Consider the following 15,801-nt stretch of genomic DNA (forward strand, 5'->3'; position numbering starts at 1 on the left):
GCCCTCGCTGTGCAACCGCAGCCCTGTTCTGGGAGCGGAGCGCTATGTTTAGCAAAGCAGGATGTTTGTGGGTAAATCAACATTGTGCTGTAAATAACATTCTGCAAACTAGGGCGTTTAAGCTGAGGATTGCAGAAACTTATTTTACCACATTTTCGGAAAGCGAGCTCAGCGTGACCCGTGTTTCCAAGACGCCCCGCGCGCTGAGGGCTCGGGGACTCTTCGCAAGGGGGATGGCCAGGGAGACGCGGCTCCCTGGGCAGACCAGCGGGCCGAACCTGTTCTTCCTCGGGTCCACGTGGGGCGCCCCTTCTGACCCACCTGGACCCTAGCATCCCCGATGGAGTCTTTTTGTGACAGGCTACCCCTCCGAAAAGTTCCATTAATGGGGGGCTCACAAGTTCTTGAAATCAAGAGCTCCTGGTGACGGCTGACCCCACACTCTGGGGCCGGCCGGTGAACAACTCTGTATTTAGTTCAAGCCTTGGTACGTACACAGTAAATACACATCCCACGTAACGTGCCTCTGTGTGTCTCCAGTCGTGCGCTTCCCCCACTTTTGCCGAACTGTGTTTTGTCTCATTTCTTCAATCAACCAATATGTATGAGCAGGTGCCAGGCTCTGTGTTTGGAGACAGCCCCACGGGAGATGGTCCACTGGCCAGAGGGCAGCCTGGGTGGAGAGACGGCCGTGGCGATGGGGAGGACCTGTGGTCACATGAGCCAGAGGGAACATGGCCACACATTCTTTGCTGCTCCCACCACTGAGAGGTGGAGTCCAAGTCCCCCTCCCTTGAATCTGGACTGGTTTGCCCAACAGAAATGAGACAAACGTGTCGTATGGGAGAGCTGCACAAGGCAACACAAAGCGCTGAGGCTTCTGCTTATGTCTCTTAAAACACTGTTTCTCAAGACACCCCCTCCCGGAATCCAGGCGCCCTGTGTGAGGAGCCCCAGCCACGGAGAGATGCCAGTTGTCGCTTCTCTGAGCCGATGTCCGTGCTGCTGCTGGTCCAGAAGCCGCACTTTGAGCAGCAAGAATTTAGAAGCACTTTCTCAAGAAGATGGGCCACAGTTTACCTGACCCTTAACAATGGCTTAGAAAATAGAAGCCTTGTCCTCAACAACAGCAGAGCAAAACGCAGAGTCACATTCATCGTTCGACGGGATAGCAATAAAGCGGGGAACGAGCTTCCTCGTCAAATGGTGTGTTGCTGGCATTGGGTCATCATTGCTGTGTTTTAGGGGCCTATTACTGCGTAGCAACTTAACCATGAACTTGGCAGCTTCAGACAACACCCATTTATTATCTCTCAGCTCTGTGGGTCAAAAGTCCAGGTGGGCTGGCAGCCATCCCTGCTTAGCGCCTCTCAAGGGCAAGGGCTCAGTCAGGGCTCTTACCTGGAGGCGCTGGGAGGAATCGCCTTGTCCTTGAAGCTGCAGGACTGAACTCCCGCTTTCTTGCCGGATGTCAGCGAGACTGCTCTCAGCATAGAAGCCACGCTCAGGTCCTTGCCCCTTGTCGTGCCGTCCCAAAGCCAGCAACAGGGACCCTGCCTCGTTTCAAGTGTCTCCAACCTCCCTTCCTGGGAGCAGCCAGAGAAAACGCTCTGCTCTTAAAGCATCAGGGATTAATCCCACCAGCATAATCTCTCTATCTTCAGGTCAACTGATGAGTAACCATAACTCAGTCTGCAAAATCCCTTTTGCTGTGCATAGTAACAAAACCCCAGCAGTGACTCCAGGGGCTCAGGTCCTGGACCATCCTAGAATTCTGCAGCACAAACTAAAAATGGTGCTTCCAGCAAAAACTGCCCAACAGCAACGCAAAACAAACACAAGTGGGCAGTTTTCCACGAAAGGACCAGAAACCAATTCCCCACTCAACAAAGAGAAGCCAACAAAAAATAGGGCCTCTGACTTTAGTATCACAAACGGAGAGCCCAAGATAAATTTGCATTATCCCTGGAATGTGGGCCTGGGCCGTGCAAAAAAAAAAAAAAATTAAATTCTAGGAATATTTTCTGTTTCCCGAAAACACTTTATGTAGCAGCAACATCAAAACCTTATTAGATAATTTACACGTCCAGAGCACATTCTAGTAACAGGTACACACCAGCTTCCCAGAGGACAAAACCGACCTGCCAAGCTAGAGGGAGCTAAATGCTACCATTCCCTGAGACGCTAACTGAAAACTTTAAAAGATGCAGATCTTGTATCCCTTCCTTTGTAATTAGTTTGTACCATTCAGAGCAAATCTAATGGATGAAACCTAATTCAAAAGGAAGCAAGTTTCCTTTACAGAATAAATACATCGTTGGCAAACACTTGTAGGAATTTTCTTTGGCCCAAAATACTATCTCATTCTTGACAGTTAACAAGGACTTTTTCTTTTTCTCTGTTGAGGTACGAAATGTGCACGTTAAAATGAATGAAATGCACTAGTCTCAAGTTACACCTCAGTGAATTGTATGTCCATGACCATGCCACCACCACCACCCAGCTCTTCCAGTGTCCTTCTGCATCCCAGTCCTCGGTCACCACCCCCACCTGAGGTAGGGCAGCTTTGTCAAAACTTTGTTGAGGGTATGACTTATGTCCAATAAGCTACATTCATATAAAGCATACAGTCTGTGGAGTTTTGACCCACACCTCTCAGAACCACGGCCACAGTCAGGATGCAGGACATGTTCACCGTCCCCGGAAGAGTCCTTGGGCTCCTCTGAAGCCCCTTCCTTCACCGTTGGCCCCAGGCCACCACTGGGCTGAGTTTTGTCTCTATAGAGTAGTTTGCATTTTTAACTTTTTATATCAAAAGAATCATAAAGTACGTGCTCTTCTATATCTGGCTTTTCCCACTCAGCACATTCATTCACGTTGCATCAATAGGTCGCTCCTCCCTGTTGCTGCGTAGTGTCCCATTATTCGCAACTCCATGCAGACCTCGTTTCACTGATTGAACTTCGCTGACATTGTGTTTTCTTTACAAATTGAAGGTTTGTGGCAACCCTGCATCCAGCAAATCTGTCGGCACCATTTTTTCCAAATGTAGTTGCTTATTTCCTGTGTTTCTGAGTCCCATTTTGGTAATTCTTGTCATATTTCAAATTTTCTCGCTATTATTACATTTGTTATGGTGACCGAGATGGGTCATCTTGGATGTTACTGTTGTAATTGGGTTTTTCGTTGCTGTTTTGTATTTTAAATTGAGGTATGTACATTGTTTTTTTAAGACATAAGGCTAACGCATGCTTCATAGACTACAGTATTGTGTCAACACAACTTTTCTGTGCACCAGGAAAACAAAAAATTTGCATGACTCGCTTTACTGTGATATTTGCTTTGTCGTGTTTTTCTGGAGCTGAACCCACACTGTCTTGGAGGTGAGGCTGTGGGTAGACAAGGAGTGGCTGTGAACGGGGCTGCTGTGAAAGTCCACACACGGGTCTTTGTGTGGACAAGTGTCTTCCCTTGCGTTGGGCAAATAGCAAGGAGTGGAAAAACTGGGTCGTCTGACAAGTGTGTTAGGAACCTGCCAGGCAGTGTTGGCGCTGCTTTATCTTCCCACCAAGCGTGACTTGGTGGTGTCAGTCTTTAATTTCAGCCAGGCTAGAGGGCGTGTAGTGGCCTCTCATTGTAGTTTTGTTTGCATTTCCCAGACACTCGATGGTGAACATCTTTTCATGTGTTCATCGGCCATTTATACATCATCTTTGAAGAAGTGCCTGTTCGGGTCATTTTCCCGTTCACAATTGTGTTGCTTGCCCTTTTAGTATTGAGGTTTCAGTTCTGTTTGTATAACAGTAACAAGGCCTGGGTCAGATACAGGCACTGCTAACATGTTCTTCTATTCTGGGTTTGGGGCTTTCATTTCCCTCATGGTGTCCTTCAAAGAGCAAAAGTTTTAAACTTTGATAAATCCTGTTTATCATTTTTTAATGGTTTGTGCTTTTTCGTGTTCTATGTTAAAAAACGTTTGCCTAATCAAGGTCACAGAGGCTTTTCTTCTGGGAGTTCTACGTCTACAGTCACCTCAAGTTCAACTTGTGTACGGAACAAGGTCAAGGTTGATGGGAATATCCAAGACAGATATCCAATTGTTTAAAAAGCTGTATTTTCCCTATTGAATTGAGTGGGCATCTTTGTTAAAAATCAGCTGACCATCTCCGTGTGGTCTCTGTTTCATCCATCCTCCCAGCAGCCACACTGCATTACTTGCTTACTGCAGCTTTGTGAGAAGTCTGGAACCCAATGGCTCCAACTTTTTAAAAATTGCTTTGACTACTCTAGGTCCTTTGTACTTTCAAACAAATTTTAGAATTAGCATCTCAGTTTGTACACAAAACCCTGCTGGAATTCCAAATGGATTGTGTCACATCTATAGATGAATCAGAGGAGAAACTGCTCACACTACTGTTGACTCTTCCAATCCAGGAACGTGTACTTTTCTGCCTGGATCCAGGTCTTTTTCAGTGTTCCTCTCAGCAATGTTCCATAGTTTTCTGGACCAGGACTTGTGTAGCATTTGTTAAAGGCATTTTAAAGTATTTTATTTGGTGTTATACATGGAATTTTTGTAAAAACACAATTTTCCAATTGTTCGCTGCTAGTATATACATATGCAATTATATTTTTCATATTAACCTGTATCCTGCAACTAACACTAGTGGTTTTGTAGATTACATGGGACTTGTCTATGTAAACTATCATGCCCTGTTCTGACAGACACAGTTTTATGTATTCCCCATCAATGCATGCCTTTCACATCTTTGTCTTGTTTTACTGTCACAGCTAAGTTCTCGGTGCAGTGCTGACCACAAGTGATGCGAGAGAGCACACTTCCTTATCTTCTTCCTAATCTTAGAAAGAAAGTACTCAGTATTTCAACAGCATGTACAGTACTGTGTTAACTCTAGGTTTTTCACAGGCGCTGTTTATCGGATGAAAGAAGTCCCTTTCTGAGTTTGCGGGAGAAATAAACAATTGCACAATCATAGTAAGAGATTTTAACATTCCTCCTGCAGCCATTTGTTGATCAATTAGAAAAAAGCATCAGTGCTCGCATAGAGAACCTGATCCTCATTTACATTCACCTGGCCGCTCTTTGTGCATCGTTGCATATTCTTTCCAAGTACACACAGAAAATTACACATCATGCAAGGCTTAAAACATTTTAAAAGAAGCCAGAAAAAGTATGAAGCAGATTCTCTGACGGTAACAGAATTAAACCAGAAATGAGGAACAATAAGGTATCCAGGGAGACCTCCAATATTTAGAAATTAAACTACGCACTTCTAAGTCATGTGTGTTTCAAAAAAAAAAAAGGGACTCAGAAATAATTCAGCAAACATTTAAAATAGAGAGATGGTGAAAATGTCACAGTGTCTGACATACAGCCCTGCAGTGGTTAGAGGGAAATTTACAGCTTTAAATGCTTACGTTAGAAAAGAGGAAACGTCCACCTCAAGAGGCTAAAAAAAGAAGAGTGAAGTAAACCCACAGAAAATGGAAGGAAAGAAAAAATAAAGAGCAGAAATCAACAAGATAAAAAGCAAACATTGCCATGAAATTGCAAAGCTTTTAAATCCCAGTGTTTTAAAAGCAACAAAATAGATAAAACTTTAGACTAATTTAAAACAATCACAATAGGACATCAATCATCAATACAAAGAATGAAAGACTGGTTATCACTTCAGCGGTAGATATTCCAAGGATAGCGAGCCAATGTTGTAAACGACTTTATGCTCATCAGTTTGGCCCCTGAATGAAACGGACAAATCCCTTGAAAAATACAACTTACCAAAATTTACACAAGACGAAGGAGAAAATGGGAATCGCCCTGTTTTTATTAAAGAAATGGAACTTGTCTTCATGAACCTTCCCACCAAGGAAACTCCAGGTCCAGTTTCATAAGTGAACCCTGACAGATAGTCCAAGAAGTGGCAGCACCAGTGGTGCACAACCCAACGTGTCCATTTCAGGAAATCGAAGGGGAGGGAGCACAACCCAACAAGTTTCCTGAGACAAACATCACATCAGCACCAAAACATCACAAAACATTACCCCCCAAAAGGACCATTTTTTTTAAAGAACTAAAGTTAACAAGCTAATGTTACTGAGTCCAAACTCGTTCTGCTCGCCGCACGACAGGCCGATATATCTGGAGACGAGGTGCTGGGGCAAGGAATAGCGACTTTATTCGGAAAGCCGGCAGACCGAGAGGATGACAGACTAATGTCCTGCTCCAGTCAGAATACAGGCTCTTTTCATACAAAAAAACAAAAACAAAAACAAAAACAAAAAATGGGAGGGGGTGTGGCTGGTTGTTCCAAACTTCTTGGTGCAGGAATCCTTTGTTCCTGCAGCCGTCCACGTGGGCCGGGTGATGGTGCTCCTGCAAACCTCCAACAAAACAAACGTTACTCTCCATTCTGCAACTTGTTATCTTTACGTGAGTGCAGAGCGAGCAAGAGGAAGCCTAGGGAACAGGGCACGGCGGTCAAAGCTAAATGAATGTAGCCAACATGGAGTCAGATTTGTCCTTTTCTGTTACACTAACACTCCCACAGGAGTTTCAGAGCCTAAGTCAGCTCCATTGTCAGAGAAATGACTAGTTGAAGTCAATGAGAACTAATTTCAACTCCCAATGTCATAATATTAAACTTCATTCCATGATGTCTTTTAAGAACTTGCCATATTTGGTAATAAAGTTTTTTTTTTTAAATGAACTCTGGGCAAAGAAACAGAGAAAATCAAATTCTTGGTTAAGCAGAAACCCAAAGATAGTAACTAGAACCTTGGACAAACTACGTGTGCTGGGAAGAAATTTGTAGAAGAATGATACAGAAAAATCCAAGAAGGAAATGGGCCTTTTAACTGGCACGGGGTTCAGAACCTTTTATAAACGTGCAACTGTGAATTCTTTAAAGAAAGCATTGCAGTGTCTGCTGTGGCCAGTGTTCTTACTGTGGCTTCCACTGGGTAGCTAAGCGGTCTTCCTGCTCAGAAGATCTGTCATAATTAAAACTCAGAACTTCTTTTAATGAATTATTAAGGATCAGCAATGTTACCTAGAGAATAAAACTCCATTCAACAAGTGACTGACCATGGGGACCGTCTGAGATGCCCGCAGTCATCACCACCAAGCCTCCTTCTGCAGGACAACTTCGTTAGGAGTCCCCGGAGAGGGAGACACACAACTGCTGTAGACAATCAGTGGTGAACACAAACCTGATTGAAAATTTGGGATCCACGTTCTGACGGACGACTTTGTGGCTGGCAGCTTGACAGGGCCAGTGGTTTCTAAAAACAATGGAAAGCTTGTTCACATTTGACATAGGACCACATACAGAACCTGGGGTGCGGGGCTGCCGGCCGGAGACCCATTTGCCAACTGCTCCTCCTGCCCAGTGGCAAGATCCCTGAAAGCAGGGAGGGAGGGTTTAGGACTTTGACAGCCATTTGACATTACCGCAGCCTCCAAGTGTGTGCCCGTTTTTCAGCAATCTGTGCATATTGCATTTTATAAAAGTACTAGTCCAAGGGGGATTGGGGAGCAACTAAAAAGAACCGGTCCTTCACTAAAGATTGCATGCGAGGCACTGTTCTAGAACAGCAGCTAAAAAGCACGATTTTACAGCTGTCGGTTCTCGAGAGAGTTGCTGGTAATTAGCTATGGCTGAAGGTGCTTCTGGTGCCACTGATGCTGTCAGACTTCCCAGCTGATGTTTAAAGCAGACATGAATGGGTGCACCGTCGTTCCTCTGCTCACCTGTTCACAGCCCTCACCTTCCCCCGTGCTTCCTGAGAGGAACCTGGGGCTGGCACCCCAGTCTGCCTGCCCAGAAACGCCAGGTCTGGGGCGTGCCTGGTGGCGTGACCTGCGTGTGAGGTCATTCCTGGAGTGATGACAGAGTGGGAGAAGGAATCTGACCGAAGATGAAGAGCAGGGGCGCTCCGGCAACACCGGGGGGTGGGGGGATCATGGTGGAGCCGGAAGCCCCTCGCCAAAGCCCCATAACCACTCTGCTCCTGGCCGTTTGCTGGGCTGGCAGGGGTGCCCTCAGAATGGTGCGGAGAACACAGAGGTTCTGCTCACCTCAAATCTTACAAGACTGCTTGAAACTCCTTTGTTTTTCTGAGTCATCCCCGAGCTTCACTTACATGTGGTCACTTCCAGATGCAAACTGGAAATGACGCAGCCCTTTATCCTTTTGCAGCTTCCACGGTGCGTGTGCAAGGGCCCCGCGTCCTGGGGTCGCAGCCCCACTGGGGGTCCGCTGAGTTGTCTACATCCAGGGGTTTTATTTGACAAAGCTAATAGTCGGCCACCTGCTTACACTGCTCGGAGACAGGCTGACCCCTCTCCCTCACATTTTCCAAGACAATCAAGCAACCCAGTGAACTTCAATGTCATATGTGACTTTATGATAAACCCATCTCGTGGCTCATCAAGCCTGCCTGCAGAAGGTGTGTTTGCCAGGAAACAAGCCGTGTGCTGTTTCTGTGGTTTGGCAGGGGAAATTTCTGAGCTGGATGGATTTCGGAACGGGCGGGGACTGCACTCAGGATATGAGGGTGCTCAGCTAAATATGAAAGGCCCACGGCTCAGAGAGGCAATGCAACGGCCAGCAGAGGTGTGGGCAGTGCTGGGGACCGGCAGGGACTCTGGACCCCGCACACACGTGCTCCTCGGGCAAGGCCCTGGCTGTGTGGCTCCGCCCCCATTCCGGCCAGCCCTGCACTGAACACCCCCAGATGAAGGGAGAGCTGAGCTACCCGGGGGTGAAGCGGGCAGAGGAGCGGAGAGGCCAGCTAGCATTGGCCAGTGTCCACGGGGACCCTCACCTGCCACGTGCCCCGCCTGACACTTGGGATTTGCCTGTTACTCCGCCTTCCTCACCCCGATGGGTCTCTTGGACCTGCTGGGGTTCTCAGGGCAGCGCACGGCCACACGGCCTCAGGAGAGGCAGGCAAGTTCCTGCTGCTCCCGTTGGCCGAGGGCCAGACGTCAGGTCAGCCCGTAGGGGACCTGGTTTGTGGCAAACGGGGAGTTCCTGGGCACAGCCCGGGCTTACCGTTGTCTGAGAGCAACCGGCGGTTGTACCAGGGCTGCTTGAAATCAACATGGTTTATGGAAAGTTATGCAGACTAAGTGAGCCGCCAAGCGGAGGCCGATGGATCAGTCACTCGGTCTCTGGGGGGCCTTGGACCTCCCCCCATCCCCATCGCGTCGCCATCTGAGAACAACGGTGCTATGCAGTCCTGTGGACAGGGGTGACTCGGTCCCTCACCCTGGCCTCTGGCAGCTAGCCCGTCCACCACATACAAGTGGAATAAGACTTCGTCTGTGGGCTGTGGGGCTGGGGCTGCGGGGGTGACAGAGATGTGAGTGTGTTTGGATCTGGTCCTCAAGGAGCTCTGAAGGGGAAACCAATCACTACAGGCTGTCACAGAATGGGTGGCAGATAAGAAGGGCCAAACTAGATGGTGGACGGCATGGGCTGGGCTCCAGCAGCTGCCTGAACACCCACGTGGGCCAGTTTGCCATGGATCCAGGGTCCGGCTGATGAGTTTTATCCTCCTGATGTGGGTCCTGTCCAGCTCCACTTCCCATCATACTGCTGCCCCCAAGTTCACTGTCCCCCGTTAGGCATTCCTCCTTGGGTCTCTCTGGCCCCGAGCTCCCCGCAGCAGCTGGCCATGCTCACCACTCCACCCAGTGAGGAGGGGGCAGTCAAGATGGACTTGTCCCACTGCTCTGCACTGTAGCCGGCCCGGCGCCCCTCACTCCAGCCACCCTGGCTGGCATGTTGCTCCCCACGCAGACGCAGGCCAAGTGGAGAGGGGCCGACCATGTGGAAGTAGCCAGATTCGGGCCATCTCAGCAGTGGGGCAGCTCAGCTGGCCAGCAAGGGCTGAGCTGTGGGTGGTGAGTGCTGCCCCTTGGCCTGGAAGCCCCTCCCACCACCCCTGCCCAGGGAATCAGTGTGTGTCCATCCAAGGGGTTCCCATCTGAATAGTCCCCCAAAGATGCCCATGGGCTAACCCCGGAATGTGTGAATGTCACTTCATATGGCAAAAGGGGCCTTGCTGGTGTGATTCAGTTAAGGATTAAAGGGTGGACCCACTGTAATTGCACGGGGTCCTTCTGAGGTGGGGAGACTGACGGCAGAAAAGAAGATGGTGCGGTGATGGGAGCAGAGACTGGAGCGATGTGCTTTGAAGACGGAGGAAGGAGCCATGAGCATAGGAACACAGGCGGCTTCTGGAAACTGAGAAAACCAAGGAAATGGATTCTTCTGCAGAGTCTCCAGAAGGAACCAGCCCTGCAGACACCCTGGCTTCAGCCCAGTGGCACTGATCTTAGAGCTCTGGCATCTAGAACAGTAAGGGGATACATGCCTGTTGTTTTAAGCCACCAAATTAGCGACAATTAGTCACAGCGCCCAGGAAACTCCCACGCTGCCCATTACCACCCTGCGCGCTGAGCATCGCCCTAGGTCCCCATGGGACCCTTTGCAACCCCCTTACAGCGGATGCTCCCTGAGAGAAGGAGAGGGCCTCCCGCCACCCACGTGTGTCAGTGGCCCCACAGTCCCCACCCGCCACAGCGGCCACTGCAGCGCTGGGCTTTGCAGACTCCTGGGACTGGGTTCCCTGCTCAGGGGAAGCCCTGAGGGCGTGGGGAGCTGCATCCCTTCCCCAGCCACGTTGTTCTGCAGATGCTGCCACCTGTAAACCTGGCCCCACCTGTGATCAACCAGTTGGCCTGGTGACAACTGCCACTTGCTTGGCCACGGCTGCTGAAGGGGCAAAACCCACAAAGGGACCAGCAAGACCTCCCAGGCAGGGCCACTGCCTTTCTGCTTTTGCGCTTTTGTAAAGCGGTTTGCTTCTAGGAAAATGAAACTTACCCCTAAAATCCCATTGGTTCCCAAAAGCTCACTCCTGATTGGTTCATTTCTAACACCTCATTTGCATGTAACACAAACTTAATTAAAACCTAAAACCCTATAAAAGCTGGTGTAAACCTACAGACGGGGTCCAGAGCTTGGACTGTTAACTCCTCTGGGCCTGCTGGCGTAATAAACCCGAGTTCTCTGACCCTCCGAGTGTCGCTTGGCCTCTCCACGGGACTCAGGTTTCTGTAACACTGTCATGGTCAGAGACAAGTGCCTCGGCCAACGACATCAGTGAAGTCCTCTCCTGGGTGTTTCAACCAGGAGCCAAGAGCATAGGGCCACCCCTCACTGACCCGTGTCAGAGGCCGATCAGGGGGCCCAGAGCAGGCCCAGGGCTGGTCCCGGCAGGTCTCCAGGTGGTCCTGCAGCCTGGCTTCCTCTTCTGCCCTCGCCAGACTAGCAGATCAGAAGATGCAGGCTGTGTGTGCATGCAGTGAGTAGGCACACGGCCACACTCCTCATGTTGCTCCTTGGAACTTCCCTCCAAGGAAGGAGGGAAGGGCCGGCCTGAACCCGGGGGCTGGGCTTCATTTTCTCGCCTGGACAGAGACGAGCTCAGGTGCCTTGAGGTGCCATGGGCCCCAGGGGCATCGGGAGGGCAGGCCTCTCTGCCCGCTAGCTGGCATGCCCTCCCTCACAGCCAGGGTGGAGGGGCATGAAGTGGGGGGGGGGCCCACCCGGGGGGGGGGCCACCCCAAGGCACCCTGAGCTCCAGCCCAGAGCATCCACCTCCTGCCTCATGGCCCTGATCGCAGTTCCCACTGGACTCCGGATAGACCATAAATTTCACGTGCAGGGTTATTTTTAAAATTTGTATACTGCTGGACCCTAAAAGCCTAAAAACATTATGACCCTCACACAGATAGGTGCTCAGTAACTAGGTTTTGAATGAATGACTTGATACATAATGATCTGGTTTGTAGAATGAGCTCTTCAAAAATTTTAAAATTGGAAACAATGTTAAGGTTCCAAATTTAGAACTCTTCTTGATCTAACTGTGCTAATTTATTTTTTATTATATTTGGGGAGGTGAGTAATTAGGTTTATTTATTTCTTTATTTTTAATGGAGGGGCTGGGGATTGAACCCAGGACCTCGTGCACGTTAAGCATGTGCTCTACCACTGAGCTATACCCCCTCCCTCCTCATATTGTTACTGAGTCCAAACTCGTTCTGCTCGCCACATGACAGGCCAATAAATCAGGAGACAAGGTGCTGGGGCAAGGAATAGCGACTTTATTAGGAAAGCCGGCAGGCTCAGACGATGTCAGACTAATGTCTTGGAGAACCATCCTCCCCAAGTCAGAATATAGGCTCCTTTTATACAAAAAATCAGGAGAGCCAGTGTGGTTGGCTGTTGCAAATCTCTTGCTGCAAGAATCTTTTGTTCTTGCAGCCATCCATGTGTGTCAGGCCATGGTGTCCCTGTAAACCTCCAAAAAAAAAAACAATGGTTGTTCTCTATTTTGCAACTTGCCATCTCTACACAAGTGCAGAAGTGCTGACATCCTTAAAGATCAGAGCCCCGAGAATAGGCTCTCCTGAATATTTCAGGCTAAAAGCAACATTGTTTTACAAAAGGTGCAGAGCGAGCAGGACTATGCCTAGAAAACAGGGCGCAGTGGTTAAGACTAAAGGAACAGATCCAGTATGGAGCCATATCTGTCCTCCTCTGTTACAGTAACTGTGCTAATTTGGCAAATTACAGGTTTGAGTCAGTGGTGGGTTGTCTGTACATGTTTTATTGCTGTTGTTTGTAGAAAAAGCTACAAAACAAACTGTAAAGGACAACAAATATATTGACGTGGTTCAGAGGAGTGCCTGCTCGTTGCACAAGACGGATGAGAAGCCATCACATAAATAATCATGACAGAAATGCAAGTTAAAAGGAGGGTGCGTTTCTCAACGACTGGGCTGGCAAAGTGCGGGCTGTGTCTACTCCCATCGCGAGGCCCCCACTGCCGGTGGGAATACAAACCGGCACAGTTGGTGAGCAATTACAATTGTGTCTTCCCCAGCCCAGGCCAAGCTCTGCAGCAGTAAGCGTGTGGCAGTGAAACCTCGGGACAATGGCATGTCCCCAGGAGAGGAGTGGCTAATGGGAAAGGCAGCCCCGGAGGAAGGTGGATGTTGCCGATGGGGGAGAATTTCATGTTTATTGGGAGGTGAAAAAAGAACAAGCTGGATGCCTGCGTGGAGATCATGGGACCATTATTTGTGGGAAACAGTGTGTGTGTGCCCACGGGCGGGTGTGTGTGTCCATGCACGTGTGCGTGAGTGTCTATATGCGTGTGAGTGCGCATGTCTGCTTTTCTAAGCGTAGGGAGCAGGCAGGAATGAGCAGGATGATAACCGTGGGTAACAGCTGACCCCCACCCTGCGCCGGGCACTGTTACACGCGCCTCACACACGCCTGCCCTTACTCCTCATCACAGTCCCGCAGGGGGGTTACTACTGGTGCCTCCGCTTCCCAGGTGAGGACACTGAGGCGGGGAACAGCCACGTGACCTTCCTGAGGTCCCACGACCCGTAGGCGGTGAATGTGAACCCAGGGGACCCGATTTCAAAACCCAGACCAGAACACTTGGTTCTGTTGCCGAGCCCGCAACATGAAAGGCAGGGCAGATTATTGAACATTTGAATTGGTGGGGACCGTGGATATCTTTAACTCTTTTTTTTTTTTTCCTTGTATGTTTAAAGTATTTTTAGATTTAAAGCTATTCCTTTAAAAAAGGAAAGGCGTGACATCGTTCCCTCAGGGGTGAAACAGTGCCGTGGGATTCCCCCCCCCCACTCCGCGATGATGTAAGCGGGCTCGATGGAGAAACACGGGGCAAACAGCTAGTTACGCAACCGGGTGTGCGTTCCGCATGGGTTACAGCGCACCTGGAGACACCGATGCAACCCCGGCCGCCGAGAGCTGTCAAACGCGGTTCAAAAAAAACAGGCATACACGCAGCCCACGCCCTGACTTCACAACCTGTAATTAATCAGGGAAACAAAGAGCGCTCTGTCTGGTTTTGTGACTTCAGCTTTCCACCTGGGATGTAAAGCTCTAAGAATACCGTCTGGCCCCGCTCCCTGCTGCCTTCTCGTCTCGCTTGCTCCGACACTCAGGCTTTGTGATTTCTATTTTCAGCGCGGCTACCGAAATGAAGATGCAGATATGCCCTGCATAATTCATAAGATATTCTATGAATGTTCGAGTGCTGCCCCTCGTGTCGCGGCCACAAACGTAAGCACAAGTGCGTACAGACAGCTGCTCTGTCTCTCGCTCCCCCGCCAGCCAGCAGTGCCTGGAGTTAAACCCGGAACATCTTATCTTCTTGTCCGCAACTGCGGTTTCAAATTCTGCACTTACTTAGTGAACTAAAGGCGGCGAGCCTGTCCATCTCGTGTTTTGAATAAACGTGAACCGCTTTCCTAGGGAGCCTGGCTCCTCTGCTGGTGGAAAACACAGGACTCAGGTTCAGGGAAGCTCTCTGCTCCCGTACCCTCATCCCGTACCCCTTCCCATTCCGGGTACCCAGCATCTTGCTTGTCTGCAGTTAGGTTTTTAAAAAATACTCATGGATTGAAATTCAAGCACACATCCATTCACTGAATCAACGACTCTTACTTGTGGCTGCACCATGACAATGACTTGCGTTCCAACCCAGAGACCCTGGTCTAAGTGGACTGGCTGGGCTCAGGCAGGTGGAGTTTAAACACCTCCCAGGAGACGTCAGTATGCAGTCAGGGTTGAGAGCTTCCACACAAGGAGCTCCTTGAACAAACCCCGTCCCCAGAAGGTGGCCTCTGCGTGATGGTTTCCTCTGCTCTGAGCCCTGGCGCTTCCTCCAGGCAGCCACCTGGCCTCCCTGGACTAGGTGGAAGCGCTGGGACCTCCTCCTGCAGCACTTGGGCCAGGGGAACAGCTTCTCGTGTTGCCGGCAGCCTCCCGAGACCCTCAGGGAAGAGCTGCCTCCATTCAAAGAAGCCCCTAGACTCACCCACCCAGAAAAAAAGAGGACAGTGCCAAGGAGATGTGATGGGTGATGCTTCTCAGTCAACAAGCAGGACAGACTACGGTGCCCGGAGAATGAGGGCCTGTGGGAGGGGGAGCAAAGAGAGTGAAGACTTGGTCCCACTTGGACAGCCCTGGGGGCTGTGTGGCCTCAGAACCTTTAAGGACCAGGGTGTCCACAGGCCCCCATTTCTGAGACATCAACCATCACTCCAGCTGCTCAGGGTGTTCTCTGGGTGGCACCTCTGGGTCCAGGTGGACCAGGGACATGGTGAGTGGTGCCCCCCCTCCCCGGGAGCTGTGCAGCAAGGCAGCCCTGCTGCAGCCCCAAGACACACACCTGTGCGAGGTGTGCAAGGTGTGCTAGGTGTGCGAGGTCGCTGTGCACACCTGCGGGCGCTGTGGGTGGGCAGGGGTCCTGCCGAGACAGCGGTTCAGACAGACTGAACCACTCCAGGGGAATCGGGGCCCAGAACGATTTCGGGGGTTTGCATAATTTGGGGGCAGGATCTGGCCTTCTTCACAGTGTGGTGCGTCAGCTGCAGGCCGTTGCTTCTCCATCAAGTGAATGAGAAGCACCTTGGATGCCTGGCCATGCCCACCCAGCACACACGGAGCCTAGATTCTCAGATGTCAGCCTGGCCACAGCAAAGGGCACCATCCCGTGATCTCAGGATGGTTCACTGCTTGCCAGGGACCAGAGCTCACCTTTCTATCTTCCAGGTCTCCTAGACACTCTCAAAGCCGCCGTCTCATCACAGTCACCCGGAGGGGCCAAAGCTTTGGGCTCCGATGCTGTTGGTGGCCTTGGGACAGGAGAAGGCGGGCTTCC

The 15,801-nt window shown here is 50.1% G+C and overlaps 1 non-coding gene across 1 annotated transcript; it reads right to left on the reverse strand.

Moving 5' to 3' along the window:
- Nucleotides 1-12,029: 12,029 nt before the first annotated feature.
- Nucleotides 12,030-12,104, reverse strand: TRNAV-AAC (transfer RNA valine (anticodon AAC)). The gene has a single exon. It is a non-coding gene; the product is annotated as a tRNA-Val (tRNA).
- Nucleotides 12,105-15,801: the final 3,697 nt, after the last annotated feature.

The sequence above is a fragment of the Camelus dromedarius genome, chromosome 36 (genome assembly GCF_036321535.1).
Source record: "Camelus dromedarius isolate mCamDro1 chromosome 36, mCamDro1.pat, whole genome shotgun sequence".
Taxonomy (NCBI): Eukaryota; Metazoa; Chordata; class Mammalia; order Artiodactyla; family Camelidae; genus Camelus; species Camelus dromedarius.